Source organism: Lissotriton vulgaris, chromosome 7, assembly GCF_964263255.1.
Source record: "Lissotriton vulgaris chromosome 7, aLisVul1.2, whole genome shotgun sequence".
Taxonomy (NCBI): domain Eukaryota; kingdom Metazoa; phylum Chordata; class Amphibia; order Caudata; family Salamandridae; genus Lissotriton; species Lissotriton vulgaris.
In genome coordinates this window covers 891130556-891151270 of record NC_141695.1, presented here as the reverse complement: position 1 = coordinate 891151270, position 20715 = coordinate 891130556, and positions in this window count along the sequence as shown.

The following is a 20715-nucleotide window of genomic DNA, read 5'->3' as shown; positions in this document are numbered from 1 at the left end:
ACTTTACACATTGCCTCTGAGATAAGCCTGACTGCTCTTGCCAAGCTACCAAGGGGATGAGCAGAGGTTATTCTAAGGGTGTAACTTACTTACAATGACTAGAGTGAGGGCCCCTACTTGGACAGCATGCAAACCACTGACATTTAGAGACCCCCTTTCTAATATTTATTTAGCATATTTCTAATAGCACATGGCCACAGAAAGGAATCAATGCAGTTCACATAGTAATACTAACTGTGATGCAAGGTCTTACAATGAACTAAATAAGAATAAACAAGAGAGAAGAGAGGAAAAGTGAGGAAAAACAGTGAAATGAAGCTAGAGGGGAGAGCATAGTGCTTGGCTTCAAGAAAGTTGGGCAGAATATGGGGAGGTGGGAAAAAGGAGATCATGTAGGAAGGTGAGAATGGGGTAAGGGACGAGGGAAGAGCAGGGGAAGGAGTAGAGGCAAATTGGTGGAAGTGGATCAGAGAAGGAGATTCAAGGGGGGAGGAGAGAAGAAGAGAGGAGGAATAAGATAAGGGAAAGGCGGAGAGGGAGGTGAGAGCAGAAGAGGAAAGATTGGGGAAATGAGGGATGTCAAGGGTGGAGGCAAGGACACACAGATACTTTAGTGAGTTTACAGTGAAAACATGTTGTGAAAGTGAAGGGTCGTTGTTGTCGAGCCAGTGCCAGACCCAGTGGCAGACACTGATAAATCACAAAGCCTGCCTTTAGGGTCACATTCTAAAGCTCTCAATCATGGCTTGTTAGATTGGGCGTTCTCGGGTGGGCAGGGGTGAGTCCCTCTGTCCCAGCCGGGACCTGCCTCCTCTAGTTAGGATAGGGGGCTATCCCCTTAGTAGTATCACCAAGCAGCCAGACTGAACCACGAGGGCCAGTTTAAAGCGTTTATGATCATATACAGTAATATCTTGCCACACTACAAACGGACACCACACCGGTTTTCTATGAAAATATAGTATCCTATATATATTGATTTATCACAAGGACCAATGACAGTACAATTCCACAATAAGTATGTTCGGGTTGGGTTCGAGTAGCTAGGGCCACTCGGGTACACACAGTCCAAGAGTAGGGGTGCGATTCTCGAGGTATGAGCCGCGACAAAGTCAGCAGGGCTCGTGATGGTGAAATGCTTCGCGTACAGGAGGTACGTTTCTCAAGGCACGAGCCGTGACAAAGTCAGCAGGGCTCGTGATGGCGAAAGGCTTGGCGCACAGGAGGTGCGTTTCTCAAGGTACGAGCTGCGACAAAGTCAGAAGGGCTCGTGGTGGTGAAATGCTCTGCGTACAGGAGGTACGATTCTCAAGGTCTGAGCTGCGACAAAGTCAGCAGGGCTCGGGATGCTGAAATGCCTTGCGTACCGGAGGTCGATTCTCAAGGTCCGAGCCGTGACAAAGTCAGCAGGGCTCGGGATGGTGAAATGCTTCGTGTACCGGAGGTACAATTCTCAAGGTCCGAGCCGCGACAAAGTCAGCAAGGCTCGGGATTGTTGAATGCTTCGTGTGCCGGAGGTACGATTCTCAAGGTCCGAGCCACGACAAAGTCAGCAGGGCTATGGGTTGGTGAAATGCTTTGTGTACCGGAGGTACGATTCTCAAGGTCCGAACCATGACAAAGTCAGCAGGGCTCGGGATGGTGAAATGCTTTGCGTACAGGAGGCACGATTCTCAGGGTCTGAGCCGCGACAAAGTCAGCAGGGCTCGGGATGGTGAAATGCTTTGCATACAGGAGGTACGATTCTCAAGGTCTGAGCCACGAGAAAGTCAGCAGGGCCTGGGATGGTGAAATGCGTTGTGTACAGGAGGTACGATTCTCAAGGTCCGAGCCGCGACAAAGTCAGCAGGGCTCGGGATGGCGTGATGCTTTGCGTACATGAGGTACGATCCGTGAGCCGCGACGAAGTCAGCAGGGCTCTCTTGTCCAAAAAGCGATCTGATCTCCAGTTCCAGGGTTCCCTAGTTATATCCCAGAAGGTCTTTGAAATCTTTGATCAGGTAGGGTGTTCCCCTCCACCCAGGTTTCTGTTGTGGGTCTTTTCGGACAGATGGCACCCCCATACTTTGATGGAGGGAGGCCTGGGTGTCAGACGCTCCGCGGGAAGTGTGGCCGGCATTGTTGCAAGCAGGACACTTGCCAGAACTACCCCGCCTCTCTTATCTGGCGGCAGCCAGCTGCCCGCAGGCTGTGGGAGATAGCCCAGATATTTGACTACACATTTGGGGCCCACTATGAGGTTAGGAATCTGGACATTTCTCTGCAAACGTAATTTCTATGCTCCGGGTCTAACCTTCATTCCCCAACAAGAATGTCTAATATACCCCTGATGTTAGGGACAATAATTTGGAGTTCCTACCATTTACTCCAGGTCAAGCACACTGTTTGTGGTTATACTTTGAAAGGGAGCACTTGCACCGTGGCCCTGGTTAGCAGGGGTGCTGTACTCAGCACGTCTTAGTCCAGCACAAAAAAGGGGTCATACATGAAGAGGGCGAAAAAGTGGATGGGGGATCCACACCAAGGATGTCAGGTCTAACACATGTCCCCCCCACCCCAGCTGAAAGGTCAGAAGAACTACCCATTCCCTTGGGAGTTCTCCTCACTAAGGCGGAAGAATCTTGACAGACCGTCAGCGTTGGCATGGTCTGTGCCAGGCCAGTGCTCTGCTGTGAAGTCCATCCTCTGTAGGGAAATGGACCATCTCATCAGTTTTGGATTTTCCCCTCTCATCTGCATTAACCACCTGAGGGGCTGGTGGTCCGTTTGTACCCGGAAGTGAGCCCCAATAGGTATGGCCTTAATTTCTTAAGTGCCCAGACCACCGCAAAAGCCTCCCGCTCAATGGTACCCCATCTCCGTTCCTGGGGTAGTAACCTCCTACTAATGAAGGCTACTGGTTGGTCTAGGCCTTCCTCATTCAGCTGTGAGAGGACCGCTCCTATGCCATGCTCTGAGGCGTCCGTCTGGACAACAAATTTTTTTGAGAAGTCAGGGGCTCGAAGTACTGGTGCTGTGCACATGGCAGCCTTCAAGGCGTCAAAAGCTTTCTGACAGGTGGGAGTCCAAAGGACTTTCTTGGGCTGTTTCTTGGAGGTGAGTTCCGTCAAGGCCCCTACAATGCTGCCATATCCCTTGATGAACCTTCTATAGTAGCCGGTAAGTCCTAGGAAGGCACTCACCTTGGTTTGGGTCGTGGGAGGATCCCAGGCCAAGATGGCCACAATCTTGGGCTGGAGGGGCACCACTTGGCCGCTCCCTACCTGGTGTCCCAAGTACACTACTGACCCTTGGCCAATCTGACATTTACTAGCCTTGATGGTGAGGCCCGCTCGGCGCAGGGCCAATAATACTTCCCAGAGGTGTTGCAGGTGTTCGTCCCAGGTGGTATTGAACACTGCAAAGTCATCTAGGTAGGCGGTGCTGAATTGCTCCAGCCCTGCAAATACCTATTTGACCAGTCTCTGGAAGGTGGCAGGGGTATTTTTCATTCCAAAGGGCATTACCCAAAATTGTTAGTGCCCATCGGGGGTGGAGAAGGCTGACCGCTCTTTCGCTTCTTCTGTGAGGGCAATCTTCCAGTACCCAGAGGTGAGGTCAAAGGTACTGAGGTACTGGGCAGAACCCAGGCGGTCAATGAGCTCATCGCCTCGGGGAATAAGGTGAGTGTCTGTCCGGGTAACGGCATTGAGTCCACGGTAGTCCACACAGAACCTCAGTTCAGGGGTGGCACCGGGTGCGGCAGCCTTGGGGACCAGGACCACTGGGCTGGCCCACAGACTGTCAGAGGACTCAATTACTCCGAGGGCGAACATTTTGCAGACTTCCTCCTTAATGAAATGAAATGAAATGAATGAGACTTATATAGCGCACGACTTACCCTGGGGCATCTCAGCGCTTGCTTAGGGAACCCGTCCTGGTATTCCCCTGTGAGATAACCCTGGCAGGGTATCCACAAGGTGAAAGCCAGGCATCCCACCGCGAGGGGCCGTTGTGGAGATTAAGCGAGCTATTGCCCAGAGTCGCAGAGTGTGAACCCGTGAGTCGAGAAGGCACCGGAGCGAGAATTAACGAGTCCGTGGAATTTTTTGAGCCCAAGACCCGCCGAGGCGGGGAATTGAACCCTGGTCCCGGGCCGAACTCAAGCTCCAGGTCTGCCGCCTCTAACCCCTGAGCCACACTTCTCCTAATGTAGGACCTGACCCTGGCTGTGACCCTGTAAGCCTTGTGCCTCACAGGCATGCTGTCCCCGGTGTCTACATCGTGGACACACCAACTGGTGACCAGGGAGAAGAGGTCTGAGAATTGGCTCAATAACTGGCGACAGTCTCGGTGTTGCTCTGGGGTCAGGGAGGTGATAAGGCAAACACCATCTACTGACCCATCTTGTTCCTGAGCACACAGGAGGTCGGGTAGAGGTTCTGTCTCCTCTTCCACTTCATCATCGGTGGATAGGAGCATGCCCACTTCGGACCTCTCGAAGTGGGGCTTGAGGCGGTTTACATGGAGGACCCGTAGGGGGTTCCGAGGGGACTGCAAGTCCACTAGATAGGTGACTTGGCTTTTGCGCTCCACTATCCTGAAGGGACCGGTCCACTTGTCCTGGAGAGCACAAGGTTTCACTGGGGCCATCACCCACACTTGCTGCCCAGGCTGAAACTCGACCAACGGGGCATTCTGGTCATACCAGCGTTTCATTTCCTCCTGGCTGGCTTCCAGGTTCGCCTCAGCGAGTTCCCTGAATTTTCGGTTCTGATTCTTTAAGGCCAACATGTATCTAAACACGTCCTGGGGTGGGTTCCTGGGGGCCGTCGCCCAGCCTTCTTTAATCTGAATCAGGGGTCCTCAGACAGGATGGCCATAGAGGAGTTTAAAGGGGCTGAACCCTAGGGACTTCTGTGGTACCTCCCGATATGCGAACAGTAGGCATGGTAAGAGGACGTCCCACTTACGCCTCAGGGGTCCTCCAGACCCATAATCATGCCTTTAAGGGTCCGGTTGAAACGTTCCACCAGCCCATTTCCTTGGGGATGGTAAGGAGTGGTGAATTTGTACGTAACATCACACTCCTGCCACAGGGACTTCATATACTTCGGAAGTTGGTCCCCCTGTCACTCACTACCACACTGGGGAACCCCACACGGGAGAAGATCCCCATCAGGTCTCGGCCCACCACGGGGTCCGTCACTGTTCGGAGTGGTACGGCTTCAGGGTACTGGGTGGCATGGTCTCAACATTTTGGCGCATCCGTGGCTCATAGAAATGCGTTACAAGCCTGTGATAGGTCTTGTCTTGGCCCAGATGCCCGGCTAAAAGTACATCGTGAGCCAGGCCCAGTAGGAAGTCCCGGTAGCGAAGGGGTACCACCAGCACCCGGGCGGACCCCATCTCAGTGGACTTAGGCTCACTATATATTAGTCCGTTCTCCCAGTAGACCCAGTGTGAACCGGACTGAGCACCAGTTGCCTGGGCGACAGCCTTCTGCCGTTCGCCCACAAGAGAGGAGCAGGAGTTCTGTTCCTGGCAGAATTCCTCCCTGGAGGGCCCACCGTCCTGCTGCCACTGGTTCAGCTCAGGTATTTCTGTTCGGCTACCTGTTCCCCGGTGGGTCCCAGGGCATCCTCCTCAGGGTCTGTTATTTCTTGGTCAGAGGGAACCGAGGGGTCCGGGCTCCCAAACCCTTCCTCCTCTCCCTCTGAGGTAGGGCCCTGGGCCATTCTTCCAGGCTCCAGACCCTGTTGAGCATCTATTTTCGCGGGCATGGACTGGGTGGTGACGCACACCCATTTGGGTAATCCCAGCATCTATAGGTGAGCTTTTCTCTCCACCCGAGCCACGGGGAGCTCTCTAAATCATTGCCTAGTAAACAATCCACAGGCAGGGCAGGTCGGACAGCTACTTGCAGGGTACCGGAGACCCCCCCACTCAAAGGCAATTTGGGTCATGCGACAGAGACTCTCAGAGTTATCTGCGCCCACATCGGGACATAAAGCGTGAGGTACAATTTGGTCCTCAGAGACCAGGTGACAGTTGACCGCAGTTACACTTGCACCAGTGTCTCGTGTGCTCCCGCCCTCTGCCCATTGATGGTCACCCACTGCCTGCATTTTATAGTGTAGGCAGGCAGTTGGGTTCGGGGGACTATTTCTCCGTCTCCTAAGGAGACTAGGGACATAGCTATGGGTCCCCATTCCTCCGGGGTGTCTAACTCCTCCCCAGTGCTAAACAGGCTACCTGGCGGGTGGGGGCACCCGAGGGTGCTGGTTGCTTGTACAGGGGGCACTGGGGGTCACTGGCGTAGTGCCCCTGTAGGCCTTTATAACAAAGTATGGGGGCCCTGGGTACTGGCCTACCGGTGGGGGCTTCGGTGGTGGTCCTAGGGGGAGGCTGAGAACCTTGCTGTGGGTTCCCGGGGATGTTACGTTGGGGCCCTGGGGGACCCTCCCGCTGTTTACCCTGATTCCCCCTCCTCGCTTCCGTGGATCCTACCCACCCGTGGCATAGTCTCCCAGGGGATCTTTCTAGAACCAGGTGCTCACCCAGTGATCTGCCTCCACTGCAAGCTTCCTAGGGTTAGTAAGTCGGCGGTCTACCAGGTGCTGGCGCAACCCTCCCAGGCGATTAAATCAAATAGCTCCTCAAAGTGGTGACCTTGCTGCCCTTGACCCAGCCCTCTAAAGCTCTGTTGTAGTAGTTCACATATTCTACTCAGGTCGTGCCAGGGATCTTATTACAATCCCTGAATCTTTGTCTATACATCTCTGGGGTCAGACCATACCGCAACATTAAGGCATCCTTCATATGGCTGTAGGAGTTCAGAAGGAGGGCGGTAGGTCTAGCTAGGTATCTCTCCCCTCACTAAGGAATCTCCCCACAACCCCGCTCTTTCTCAGGTACCCGGTGGGAGGTCATCGCTACCTCATACGCCTTGAACCATTGTTGGATGTCATCAGTCCTATAGTACTCCTTTACCACATCCTAGGGGTTTTGTACCTTGCCTTCTACTAGCGGGGGCGTGCTGCTCTTGGGGAAGCAGGCTCTCCACTCCTAGCCTTGAGCTCCCTGAGACTCCTCTCAAGTTCCAACTGCAATCTCCTCCCCTCATGCTCCCGCTGCAACCTTTTCTCTTCCTGCTCTCCTTGAAACCTCATCTCTTCCAGGGCTAACTTCCTTTCCGCTAATTTCAGTTCTCCTTCCATTTTTAACTTGGTGAGTTCTAACTCATGGGCTCTGCTTTTCTCCCTATCGGCTAGCTCCTCTGGTGACAGGCCTCTGTCTGACACACTACTACGCACAGGGGAAGCTGCTCTCCCTCTCTCCTGCTCCCCTGGCCCTTCCAGCTGCCCATCTCCTATACCAGTTCCTCCTACGTGGGGTGGGGGATCTCCGGATGCTAACCAGGCCCTCAGCGCCTTCTGATGATCGTTTTTTGTGTTGAGGCCTGCGGTAGAGATCTTAAATTCTTTACAAAAATGTCTTAATTCCTTATGGGCGTAATTCTCTAGTTGCTCTTCCTCAAAGCTCGGACTTGCAGCTGGTCCTGTAAGACTCATGGTGTTGTGTGGAATTTCAATTGTTCGACCAAAGATTAAGTGGTTTCGTTATCCCAAGTGCTGCCACCAATGTTAGATTGGGCGGTCTCGGGTGGGCAGGGGTGAGTACCTCTGTCCTAGCCGGGACCTGCCTCTTCTAGTTAGGATAGGGGGCTATCCCCTTAGTAGTATCACCAAGCAGTCAGACTGAACCTAGAGGGCCAGTGTAAAGCATTTATGATCATATACAGTAATATCTTGCCACACTACAAACGGACACCACACCGGTTTTCGATGAAAATATAGTATCCTTTATATATTGATTTATCACAAGGCCCAATGACAGTACAATTTAACAATAAGTCAGTTCGGGTTGGGTTCAAGTAGCTAGGGCGACTCGGGTACTCACAGTCCAAGAGGGGGGGTGCGATTCTCGAGGTACGTGCAGCGACAAAGTCAGCAGGGCTCGTGATGGTGAAATGCTTGGCGTACAGGAGGTACGTTTCTCAAGGCACGAGCCATGACGAAGTCAGCAGGGCTCATGGTGGTGAAATGCTTCGTGTACCGGAGGTACGATTCTCAAGGTCCGAGCCGCGACAAAGTCAGCAGGGCTCGGGATGGTGAAATGCTTCGTGTACCGGAGGTAAGATTCTCAAGGTCCGAGCCGCGACAAAGTCAGCAGGGCTCGGGATGGTGAAATGCTTTGTGTACCGGAGGTACGATTCTCAATGTCCGAGCCGCAACAAAGTCAGCAGGGCTCGGGATGGTGAAATGCTTCGGGTACCGGAGGTACGATTCTCAAGGTCCGAGCCGCGACAAAGTCAGCAGGGCTCGGGATGGTGAAATGCTTCGTGTACTGGAAATACGATTCTCAAGGTCCGAGCCGCGACAAAGTCAGCAGGGCTCGGGGTGGTGAAATGCTTCGTGTACCGGAGGTACGATTCTCAAGGTCTGAGCTGCGACAAAGTCAGCAGGGCTCGGGATGGTGAAATGCTTCATGTACCGGAGGTACGATTCTCAAGGTCCGAGCCGCGACAAAGTCAGCAGGGCTCGGGATGGTGAAATGCTTCTTGTACCAGAGCTACGATTCTCAAGGTCCGAGCCGCGACAAAGTCAGCAGGGCTCGGGATGGTGAAATGCTTCGTGTACCGGAGGTCCGATTCTTAAGGTCCGAGCCGCGACAAAGTCAGCAGGGCTCGGGTTAGTGAAATGCTTCGCGTACAGGAGGTACGATTCTCAATGTCCGAGCCGCGACAAAGTCAGCAGGGCTTGGGATGGGGAAATGCTTTGTGTACAGGAGGTACGATTCTTAAGGTCCGAGCCGTGACAAAGTCAGCAGGGCTCGGGATGGTGAAATGCTTTGTGTACCGGAGGTCCGATTCTTAAGGTCCGAGCCGCGACAAAGTCAGCAGGGCTCGCCAAGGCATCAGGACTTCCTGTCACGTCGCCTATCAATGTCTGTGACTAACTGACAAAAGACTCACAAAAGTGAAAGTACGCCGCGCTACTGCGCGGCCTTCGATTCAATACAGTTGATATACTGTAGCAAGCGGGCAGCTCAGAGCCCAGCACCCATTGAGAAGTTTCCCGTGCAGTGCAGGCTGCCTGCCTCTGCCACTGACAGTGACTGACACTGGTGTTTTATAATCAGAGCGCTTAATGGGCGCAGGCCCTATATGCGTGACGTCGCATTTCAGTGTGGTGATGCGGATCACCTCACTGAAATGTGTTAGCATCACGCCTGATGCGTGATACTTGGCAGGGCTGGATTAAGACAGCTAGGTACAGAGGTTTATACTGCACATGTCAGGCTAGCCGTCGCAAGACAGCCTGCCAAAGAGACATGCGCAGTGTAAACTTGTGGAATGAGCACCACTCCCCTGCTGCCGATCATCAGCAATGCCCCACCTCCAAACACTGCTTTGGCTAGGAGCAATGAAAAATCATTTAATTTCAATTTTATTTTTCACCTTTGCTGCACTGGCAGCAGGGAGTCGCCGCCCCTCTGTCCTAATGAGGGGGCCGCTGCTGGAAATAACATTTCTGATGAAAGCAGCAGCAATTTAAGAGTCCCTTGATCGTCCTGCCCTGAGAAGAGCAAGCAACTGCTTTCCTCTCCTCCCCTGCTTTCCTTTACTAAGCCTACTTGGCCCATCTTCTCCCTCGCCCCCCCCCCCCCGGCCCCCCCTTCGGCCCCTCTGCTGCAGAGCTCCTCTTCTGTCTGTCTCTTGCGAAAAGAAAAGATACATTGTGCTCTATATAAAAGCAATGATTTGGAAATTACCAGTATGACAAAGTGAGCTGGGAGGGGATTCCTGGAACTGCTCTCACTTTCCAAAGAGCTACCGGCTCCAGGAGAAAGTTCCTAAAACTTTTCAACCTCCACCCCAGCCTTGTTTAAAATAATTAATCGGGCTCCCAGAATGATAAACATTTTGTCTCACACCCATTTCATTAAATCCGCAGCCCTGATCACATTTAATAGTTCAACCATTGCAGCTTTGTTTAGTTATCCCTTATAACAATAGACTCCAATATATGATTCCGAGCATGATAATGGCAGCCTTGCCTCCCTATAAGTGTAAAAGTACCCATAGTGTGAGTGATTTTAAGGGTTATCTGGATTCCCCCCTTCCCCACTTTGACACCTGTAGGACATCAGTGACAAAACATCACTGATGGCCCGTTACAGAGTGGCTCGCTAACATTCAGCTTTCTTTCACTAAAAATTAAATACTCTGGTTCCCCAGGGGCAGAGTAAATGCGCCTCTTGGCCACAGCCAAGCACCCCCCTGAGATCAATTCAGCCAACGCCCTGTAGTGCGAAGCCCTATGTTCTAGAAGGTATTTTGGGTTTTACATTTTAATTCAATAAACAAAATAATCTGAAAAGTCAGACATAAACATATACATTTATACAAAGCAGAAAAAAACATTGATTCTTAGTATTACATTGTTACACAGATTAGCAGTTACTCCAGTTTACATCTCCGCTGGATTTGTGCATCCCTGATGTAGGACTAGAAGGCAAGTCTTCCCTCCAGCCAACCCTGGGCCCAATCAAACTCCCATGATGAGGTCTGATAAACAGAAAACCAAGATGGGTTTTAGGTCAACTGGACATCATTGTTATCATTCGACCCGCTAAATGAGTCATAATGGAGTCTGGATGGGTGGGTGACTTGCAGCCTACTAATACTGCCCATCTGTGGCACTGAAAAGCCGGAAAGAAGGAAAGTGGAAGAAAACACGGGCAGCTCAAGGTTTTAAATCCATGCCCGATATCCACCCTTCATGACGCAATCTGCATCTGTGAAACTGGATGGATCCACGGTTCCAGGTATGGCAGGACACTTGATAGGGAGAAAGTCTCAGGCCAATTGAGGGTTAGAGGGCATGGGCAGTGACAATCAAGCCACCCGAGGACCAACAACCACAGAAGAGAGAGTACTGAGCCCCCTCTGCTAAAGATGAGGTTCTTAGGCCAGGAGAACCTAGCAGCATCTTGTTCCATGAAAAAAGATCTACTCTTACACTGGATGGACAAAATGAATCAAATCCAGCCTGCTTACTTTGTCCTCCCAACGAAACCATAGAAGTAAAAAAAACAGAACGAAAAAAATAGAAAATATGCCTTACGACCTGTAACTGAAATGGACTTCACAAGGCTGACCCTAGTGGTTAATGTGAGCAGGTGGGTCCCAGTGGACCCTCATTGCCACTCACTTTTGGGGACCAGCACTTATTCTGCCAATCTCCCAAAGGCACTGGCTTGGCTGCTGACAATTGCAAAAGAAGCAATTGATAGAGGGAATGCTGGACAATGCAAACAGTTTAGGACAAGCATCCAGGAAACAGCCTCGGTTTCCTGGAAGTGCATAGAGGGCTGAAAACGCCCTCTTTCAGCTGTCCAGTGATACATCTCTTGGCCTGAAAAGCCCCAGACAAACTCAATGGGATTTTTTCTACCAGCACTTCCACATCAGGGATTATTTTATTTATGGGGAGTGGCCCTAGGAGCAATGGGCCTTTGTTCACCCAATGTGCATTACCTGTCTGTCTGAGCCCCCAGGGGTCGATGGCTGTGTTTAACCCCAATCTGACCACCCAAAGGGGCAGAAAGTCTACTAGTCATCAGGGATGTAAAGCAAATTTAAAAATGGGTGGGGGTGGCCCACTCTGACATAAAGCCACGCTGCCACCGCAAAGACAGTCTTTCTGCATGCCAGGAGGCAGATTGGCAATGGGTAGAAAGCCCAATAGACAACAGGTATTTCTTTTAATAAAACAAACTGGTGTGAGTGGCCCACCCTGGCATAAGACCATGCCCCCACACCAAAGGGGGCAATATAGTCTTTATGCTCTCTCGGGGTGCAGATAGGAGGTTTGCCCTGATTGAGAGATTTGTCACTAATCTGGGTGGAGGTTAAAAAGCCTACTAGACACCAGGAATGTTACATGCAGGAAACAGGTCTGGGGCATCCCAACATTGCCCTGGGCCGCACCCCAACCCTAAAATGGGCAAAACAGTCTTTCTACCTCCCCCAGGGTGACAAAGTGGATTTTAAACCAGTTTACCCCCACTAACCGCCCCCCCTTCCCCCGACGCCAGTGGTCAGAAAGCCAAATAGACACCAGGGATTTCAAAGCTGTGCCAAGAGAAATAAACAAAGGATGGGGTGGCCCAACCTGGCATTGGACCATACATCTGAAGGGGCAAGAGAGTCTTTAAATAAAAATTTGTTCCAACTAGAGGTATTTGCTCCTAACCTGCCCCGGTGATATGGGGGTAGAAAGTATACTAGACACTACCTCAACCCTTAAATCCTCAGCATTCTTTTTGCTCCCTTGGAGAGTAAAACATCCCCATCCCTATGGCAAGCAAGAGGACTCTTTGATTCTTCTGAATGCAGTTTTACATTTGACCCAGCAGAGTAGGGGTAAATCCAACTTTTGTCCCATGTGCCTTGCTGAGTCGACCATCACACACGGAAAAATATCAAACCCAGACATTTTTGAAAACTAGACACCCAGGAGAGTTCAGCCTTTCGTGGATCTCAGAATGTTGTCTTTCGCTCACAAAAAAGATTTGCATAATAAGTGTTTAGCTAAGGTTTGACATTTTCAACGGCTTCTGGGTAAAACAAAATTGGGAGATTCATGCAAGTCACGTGACCATGGACTCCCCTACTTGTCTAGTTTTCAGCAAAAGCTGGGTTTGGTAGGTTTCTCTGGGGGGTGGCCGATCCCTGGCCCAAACTCCACAGCTACCCACATTGTAAAGAAAGGGTTGCATTTGCGGGGTGAAATGGGATGTCTCCAGGTTTCATTTTGGGGCATTATGTGTCTCAGGTGTTAGTCCCAGCCACATAAGTGGGTATTGGTTTTATTGGGAGATGTGTGAAATGACAGAAAAGTAGAGCATATGTTTTTACCTATTAGGTTTCTCTGCAGTTTTGGCTTCCAAGTGTGAGACAGTGTGCAAGGAAAAAGACATTTTGTAAAATGCCCTCTGAATCGCAATAGTATGCCCAAACTCATATTCTAGGATATATAAATAACCACTGTTCCTGAACTCCATATCTTATGCACATTTCAGAAGTTCATAGATTTACTTCGTACCAATTTTTTATTCATTACATTTTACCATATGTATTGCTGTATGGGCGGTACACAATGAAAAAACATTATGAACTGCAGCTCAGTTGTTGGCTCAGGTATCAAGTTTCTTTGGGGAATCTACAAACCCTATATATCTCCTCGATCACAAAGGCCCTGTTGGATATAATACTATATTCTTTTTTAACCCCTTCCATGCTGATGACGGAATCGCTCCGTCATCAGCTACAGTTGAGCTGTGCTGATGACGGAGCGGTTCCGTCATGGCCCGGCCGCCGCGCCTGCGCGGCGCTGATTTCGCGCCTGCGCGGGCGTTCTAAAGAGCGGGGCGGGTCATGACGGAACCGCTCCGTCACCAGCACAGCTCAACTGTAGCTGGTGACGGAGCGGTTCTGTCACCAGCATGCGGCGGCCGCACGGCCGCCCCGCCCCTTTAGCGCTGCGGCGGAATAGCCGCCGCAGCGAAGGGGTTAAATCAACCTTGATGACAACGATTTACAGATGAAAACATTGTCACCAACTGCTATTTTTCCCAAACTCATTTTCATTTTTTTATTATTTTAACAACTCGTTTCTTCGAGATTTATAAAGATTTACAGATGAAAACATTGTCACCAACTGCTATTTTTTTCAAACTCATTTTCACTTTTTTATTATTTTAACAACTAGTTTCTTTGAGAAAACCCTCAAAGATCCACACAAATGGTCAGTTATTGAATTCAGAATGTTTTTCTATTTCTCAGAAATATTTAGCTTTCTAGGATCATTAATATTTTTTACCTCATACCACCACAAACAGCAAGTAGGTTGAAACCACAAAAATTAGGAAAAATGGAAAAACTTGAAAAACTTTTTTTTTGATACATCTCTGCTTATTCCTAAAAGCTGGGAGGATGGTGATCCTAGCACTGGAATCCTTTTATTGATGCAATTTTCAGAAAAAAACACATGGTTTCTTGCACAACATTTTTGTTGGACTGTGTGATATTTTAATTACACCGGCATAATTGGCATAATTTTGGTTATTTTGCATAACAAAATTTCCCCAAAATTATAGATTATGCGATTTTTCCACACCTCTTAATTTCACGGAGAAAGTTTAATGTGAGATGTAGCATTTTTTAATGCGAGACGCATTTCAGGTAAATCTTTTTTTCAAGATGACCATTCTGGTAATTTTTTAGCGCAAAACTACAAATATGAATGCAAGCCGCAGTATTTTGAGTGCGAGTTGCAGTTCCTTTAACACTGGTGATTACCAAACATTTCAGGTAATTTTTTTTACCAAATGGCACCATTCGAGTAATTTCTGAACACAAAAATACCAATCCGAACATGAGGGGCAGTGTTTTGAATGCCAGCAACCATAAATCAACTTAAAGCTATGTTTTCAAGTTGATTTTTTAGCAGATGGACTGCTCGAGTTATAATCTTTTGTTTGTGAGATGCATTTTGCATAATTTCATGGAATTTTTCTTTTTTTTTTGTTTTATTGCAGTGCCGCGTGCATAAGTGTTATATACCGCAAAATACCTATGTGGGCCCCATGCTGTTTCAAACAAGGTGACATCAGTTCTGGGAAGGTGGGTCTCTTGCAGAAATGCAATATCAATCCAGTGGCGTTGTAAATAGTGAAATACGTTTCTCCCTTTCTTGGCATTGTTCAGCCCCCGAACGTTCAAAGTAATAACCTTAAGGTTGGAGGCGGTGTCCAGATTATCTATAGCTGAAATATTGCTCTAGTAGACAATGAATTCAAAGTGATAATGGAATTTGTGTGACTGGATGTGCAACTAGGAAAAAGCACTGTTAGGAAATGCAGATGTGAATAGTAAATCTAACCTCCCCCCACCCATCCCAGGTTGTGCAGGGACTTAACACCTTTAGAAAACAGTTATCTTCCCCAAACAAACATTTCAACATTGCAAAAAAATGAAAAAAAAACAAAATTATTGCAATCATGCAAGCTTACTGTGCTAAACACTCTGTATACTTATCTAAGGTCGTCCATTGGCAGTCCTGGAATCAGTCACAGCTTAGCTGCGCTTGTAATAAATAGCAAGGAACGCATCGCTGGACCAACATCATTCAGAAGAAAAGAGTGCTGTGAATCCATTTTAAGACACTATTGTAAATTTCACGAGTCATGCCCTTATATAGGTATAAATCACTATGTCCTTATATAGGCATAAGCATCAGAACCATATTTAGACATAGCTCATGCAGTCCAAATATAGCAGGGCTACTTCCACTAGTTCCGAAAATCTACAACGGTTTCCTGGAAAACTCAGCTTCAACGACTAAGGGACTTCCCCTTGCTCGAATACTGACTTCTCCAAGAACTCATGGTGTTTTCAAAGAACTGAGAGTCTTTAATGACGTTATTATGTCCACCTTTACCTCAAATTCTGCAACTTCAAGCTATAAATATGCCCACACTTGCCATATCAAACACACAGTGGTCTGGAGAGCAGTTCGACTACTACTTGCCCGACGCGCCCTGCTCCTGCAAGTGCCGAAGGAAGCCGACCCTCCAGCAGATGCACTGAGAGAGACGCTGTCTTTTCTCCTGCCGAGAAATCCAGCTCCAGTGTTTCCAAGCTACCCTTGCGGGTTGTTGGGAAATCGAGTCCTGAGCCTGACCTTCTTCATTCCAAATTTAGGTACGGAGCTGATTAGACCCTAAGAGAAATCTTGGACATTTTCTTTGCAAAGAATGCTAGATTTATGCTACACCTCACTTACTTCTTCCCCCGTACTAAGCTTAGGTTAGGTACATAGGGATAGGCATATTTTAGAAGCACCAGTTGAGTACTTTTAGCCTCTGTTATTTATGTATGTATTTATTTATTTATGGTCTAGAAACCATACAATGCTCCTACAGTATTATTTTATTCTACTCTTTTTACTGTATGCATTATATTTTGCAACCAGTTTTACGATTGTAGCAGTTCATTTCTTATGCTTGAGAAAGAAGACTGTTCAATAAATCCTTTTATTGAAAACGCCCGCCTTTCTATTTTCTCTGCACCTCTGGTGAAATGAAGCATGCATGATTGACTGAGTGAAATATCTATGTATTGTTTTCACGACTCTGGAGATCAGTTTCATCTTGGGAAAACAAAGTTGTCATGTTTACGCGGTTGTCAGAGACTAATCCCTTCTTGTAAATTCAAGAAAGTTTCTAGTGACCTCTGATCTAGCTGGCACTCACAATTAAGTCAATTCAATAGAGACCTAGTCGACCTCAATCCTACGTCTAATCTATAGGATATATTATTCCACTGCGCAGAGCCTATTGGGAATATAGGAACTGCACTACATGTCGCCCAACGTTTGGTAGGGCACTAATTTAACGCTTGATACTAGAGTAACTCAGTCGTGCTTTTCACAGAGACCCCTTTATACCGTAAAAACTCCAATTGACGTCTGGAGTGGGTTAAAGGATAAAATATCCGCCATAACTAAGTAGGACGAAAAAATCCTATGTATTAGTTTTTGGTTTTGTTCAACGTTGAGGGATACAGTATTCCAAAATATTGTGCACCTTATCTTTATTTCATTGAAACTTGCTCTGCAAACTTCTTAAAAAAATGTCAGACGAAGACAATCCTGGGGCAGTGGAACTGCTGTAAATGCAAACCAACCAGGTTTTGACACTACAGGTTTCTGACAAGATGATGCGGATGCTATAAACATCCCGTAAAATGTGCGGAAAGCCATAGCTATAAAGCTTACAGAAAATGGCCTATCACCAAGAGGTGGTAGAGTCATATTTGTCATAGAGGCACATGAATATCAGCAGACAGCGGTATTCTATTCATGGATTATCTTTCCACAAGCAAATCCAACAACACAATAGTTCCACTTCTACAAGATGGAGAAACCTCCAAGCGGAATACGCTGCTTTTCGGGGACGTTGAAATTCCACTAACTTACCAAGAGCATCAGCTCTGGTTTAAAGGTGCCCTACTGTAGCGATTTCCTGGCGCTGTAAGAATCAACATCACTGTTATTCAGTGAAAAACGCAATATTGGGGAAAAAGCGCACAAAACTACATGTCCCAGCATCCCTAGGCTTGACACTGGCGAAAAATGAAGGCGGTGCACACTTAAGGTCCGCCCAGAGACCAGGAGAGTGCTTATCAATTTTCCCTCGAGGTTTTGGAATGGCGAATGGTGCTCCCCGCCGGAGTTCAGCTTGAAGAAGGAGGAAAAGCCGTGTTTCATTGACTGTCACCTTGTTGAACTGTGTTTCCTGGAGGACTTCGTAGAACTTGTTTAAAGTGCCAGGTATTCAAGTGAGGAAGAAGCTTCATGAAGAAGCAATCAATCGTGTATTAGTCTTGCGACTGAAAACTGTTTCAAGCAGCCGCTGTGCTTTAAACGCAAGAGCTGCGTTTTTAAAGGGCATGCGAGAAAAGGGTGAAAGTGTTTATTCGAGGCGCGTCTGAGCTAAAGACGCCTTCTGTAGTAAAGCTTTCCTTAGTGACAATTAGTACTGTGGCAGCTTTGTTTGTTTAGTTAATTAAACTGCTATTCCGGAAAGAAGAAATTTTGGGAATTGAGAAAGGCTTCCGCAAAACCGTAACCTGTTTAGTGTGGTATGAAGGAATACCATTCATGAAGAAAGGATTGCTGCGAGCCTAGTATGAAGATAAATGACTGTTCATGTTTTTGACTTATGTGAGGAGTACACGTCTAAAGTTGGTTTCAGCTGTGAAAGTATTCTGTTCCTGATTTGAAAAATATAGAGCAAGAGAACATTATACAAGAGACAGTTTTTGAGCTATGGGTGAGTAGGGTGAGGAGAATTCGAAATAATAAGAGTCCAGGTATTTTTCTTCGCATTACTTATACCCATTCTTTGTCATCCTACTGTAGTGTGCACAACTTTGGGGTCCTCGCTGAAGGTTGGCCAGGACTACAAGTGTTACACCGAGACCACAGCTGCTTTATTATTTTTCCCTTTTCCTTTCTTCCCTGGGGGCACGAATTCACGCAGAGGTAGTTATTTGCCCTTTGTTGGAGGTCGTGTTTCTGGGGATTAGGAGACTTACATCACCCATCGTCTCCGCTTGGCGTTTGGTAAAGGTTAGTGGCTATATTTTTATTCTTGGGCTACAGCCAATCCTGATACCTACAACATCAAAATCCCATTACCAGGCTCGGTCCACTAGGTAGACCAGGAGCAACAAGGCCGGTACTAGCCAGCTATACACCACATCCTGCCATAGAACAAATGACAGGTCCAGAGCTCTTAGCTCAGCTAAAACAATTAATTAAAATACATAGACAATTGGCGCAACATGTCATGTGGACTTTAACAGTCCAACCTGCAATAAGAATTCCACAGCACACCCCTCATCAGGGGAACACAAACAAAATCACACCACACACTATATAGTCAGTCATCGCAAAAAGGGAACAAATTCCATTCTGGTTAGCCCAGAAAATTACTCAAATAGAGGTAGTATTTCCCGATAGTGCACCTCATGAGAAACACAGGATTCTAACAATCTGTTTACCAATGGGGATAGCACCGCGCGTGGAGGACTGTGACACTTGGGGTACAGTCTTGGCTTCAATCTACACAAAAACACATGGTGTTCCGTCTATGGCGGTAATATCAGACGTTCTGAGACAGATTCAAAATGAATACGGTCCAGAACTAGCTTTGAATCTTGGTATGAAATTAGATTTCAAACAGGTCTTAGCTCTTCTATTAGCTAACATTAAAGGTGAAGCAGCATCGGTGGCAATCCGCCAAAAATTAAAAGAACTCGATATTACTGAGCAACCGTAAGAACTTGCCAGAATTATTGAAAAATCCTATGAAGGGCTAGGAAGAGATCGTTTGGGAGGAAAGCCTCTAAAACCGAACTAACTGAAAATCCTGAAAAAGTTTTTATCAAAAACAATCTAACTACTCCTAAAAAGAAATAGGAAAATAGTAGGCAGTCACTTCCTAAAGAGAAGCGCTCTCAGTCCCGAGGTAGATCTCCTCAAAAGGAGCACTCTGAAAAGAGGTATAACCTTAGAAATAGGAATAATTTAAGAAAACCTTATAGATATCAAGATACTGATACACGATCCTCTCATACCTTTCAGACTTCTTCGCAGAAATCTGAAAGAAGAGGACGATCAGAACACAAAGAAGAACGTGTGAAGTCCAAAGACGATCAACACATTCCAAAAAATAAGAAAACTCAATTCTTCAAAAAGAAGGTAGCAAGTATTAAAATCAGACATGCCGAGGATCTTGAGGACACAACTCAAGAATGGGGAGTGGGCCCAGACAATGCTGGACAGCGCAGCAGAGTTCACCATAGCTCGCAGGATCCTGAAGGATCATCTGGAGACAGTGGATCTGAATGAATACATTCAAGTTGAAACTGCAGATACCAGGGTTAGTGTACCACACAAGTTATATGAAGTCACACTGCGAATAGAGGGGGACATAACTCGGAAAATAAAAGCACTCTTTTGGGAAAAACAATCCAAGGGTTATGACATTCTTCTGGCTGAAAAAGGCGGGCAACCTGAATTTGTCAGGGAGTACCCACATGGCGAAGAGATCATTATGCCAGCCTTCTCTAATCATATTCCTATTCATAAAAAATACACCTATGCCAGAAAATGGGCTGTGTGGCCCAGGCTCCAGCATTATATAAAAATCATATGGAATGGGATGATGACTCTCCTCACCAAAAAATCCAGTTAAAAAATCAACCTACTGCTCGGAGGCAGTATCCAGTAAAGCAAGAAGCTAAAAAACAGGCCAGGGAGATCTTAGATCAACTTGAATACCAAGGGGTGATTGAAACATGCACCTCGTCAATGAACAATCCTTTGTTTCCTGTCTCCAAACCAGACGACACATATCGTCTAGTTTTGGATTACAGACATTTAAACTCTTGCTGCAAAACCTTTGCAGTACAAAATGCACACAGTGCAGCACTGATGAATAACATAGTGCGAAAAAAAAAATAAAACTATATTAGATATTTCAAACGGTTTCTTCTGTCAAAACATTGCACCTGAAAGCAGCTACTTGACCGCTTTCTCTATAATGGGGACACAACAACACTTTTGTCGTCTCCCCGAGGGATTCAAGAACAGTCCTGGATTATTTTCAGAAAGAGTAATAGAGTTACTACAAACGTATGATGATGAGGCATTATCTTATGTCGATGACATCTATCTTACAGATGATGACTTGGACAGGCACTTGACCAGGGTGAACACCATAATACTTGGATTCGCCTCTGAAGGGTATAAATTCTACTTTAAAAAATCAAGAATTGCCCACCTCGGGGGAGGAGCCAAGATGGCGACCGCGACGGCTGCTTAGACGCCCGGCTCCAGGGGCCTCCTCGCCCCGCTCCCGTATCCTGATGCCCATCCTGAGCCAGGACCGCATTTCTACTAATGCAACGCTTTCCTGTCGCTGGCGGTGGTATCCTGGCATTCCTGCGAGCTCGGAAACCGAAGAATTCTCCTCCCACGCCAGGCGGCCTTTCTAGTGCCGGGACAGGGGCGTTGCGTGCGGAACGCAGCCGGA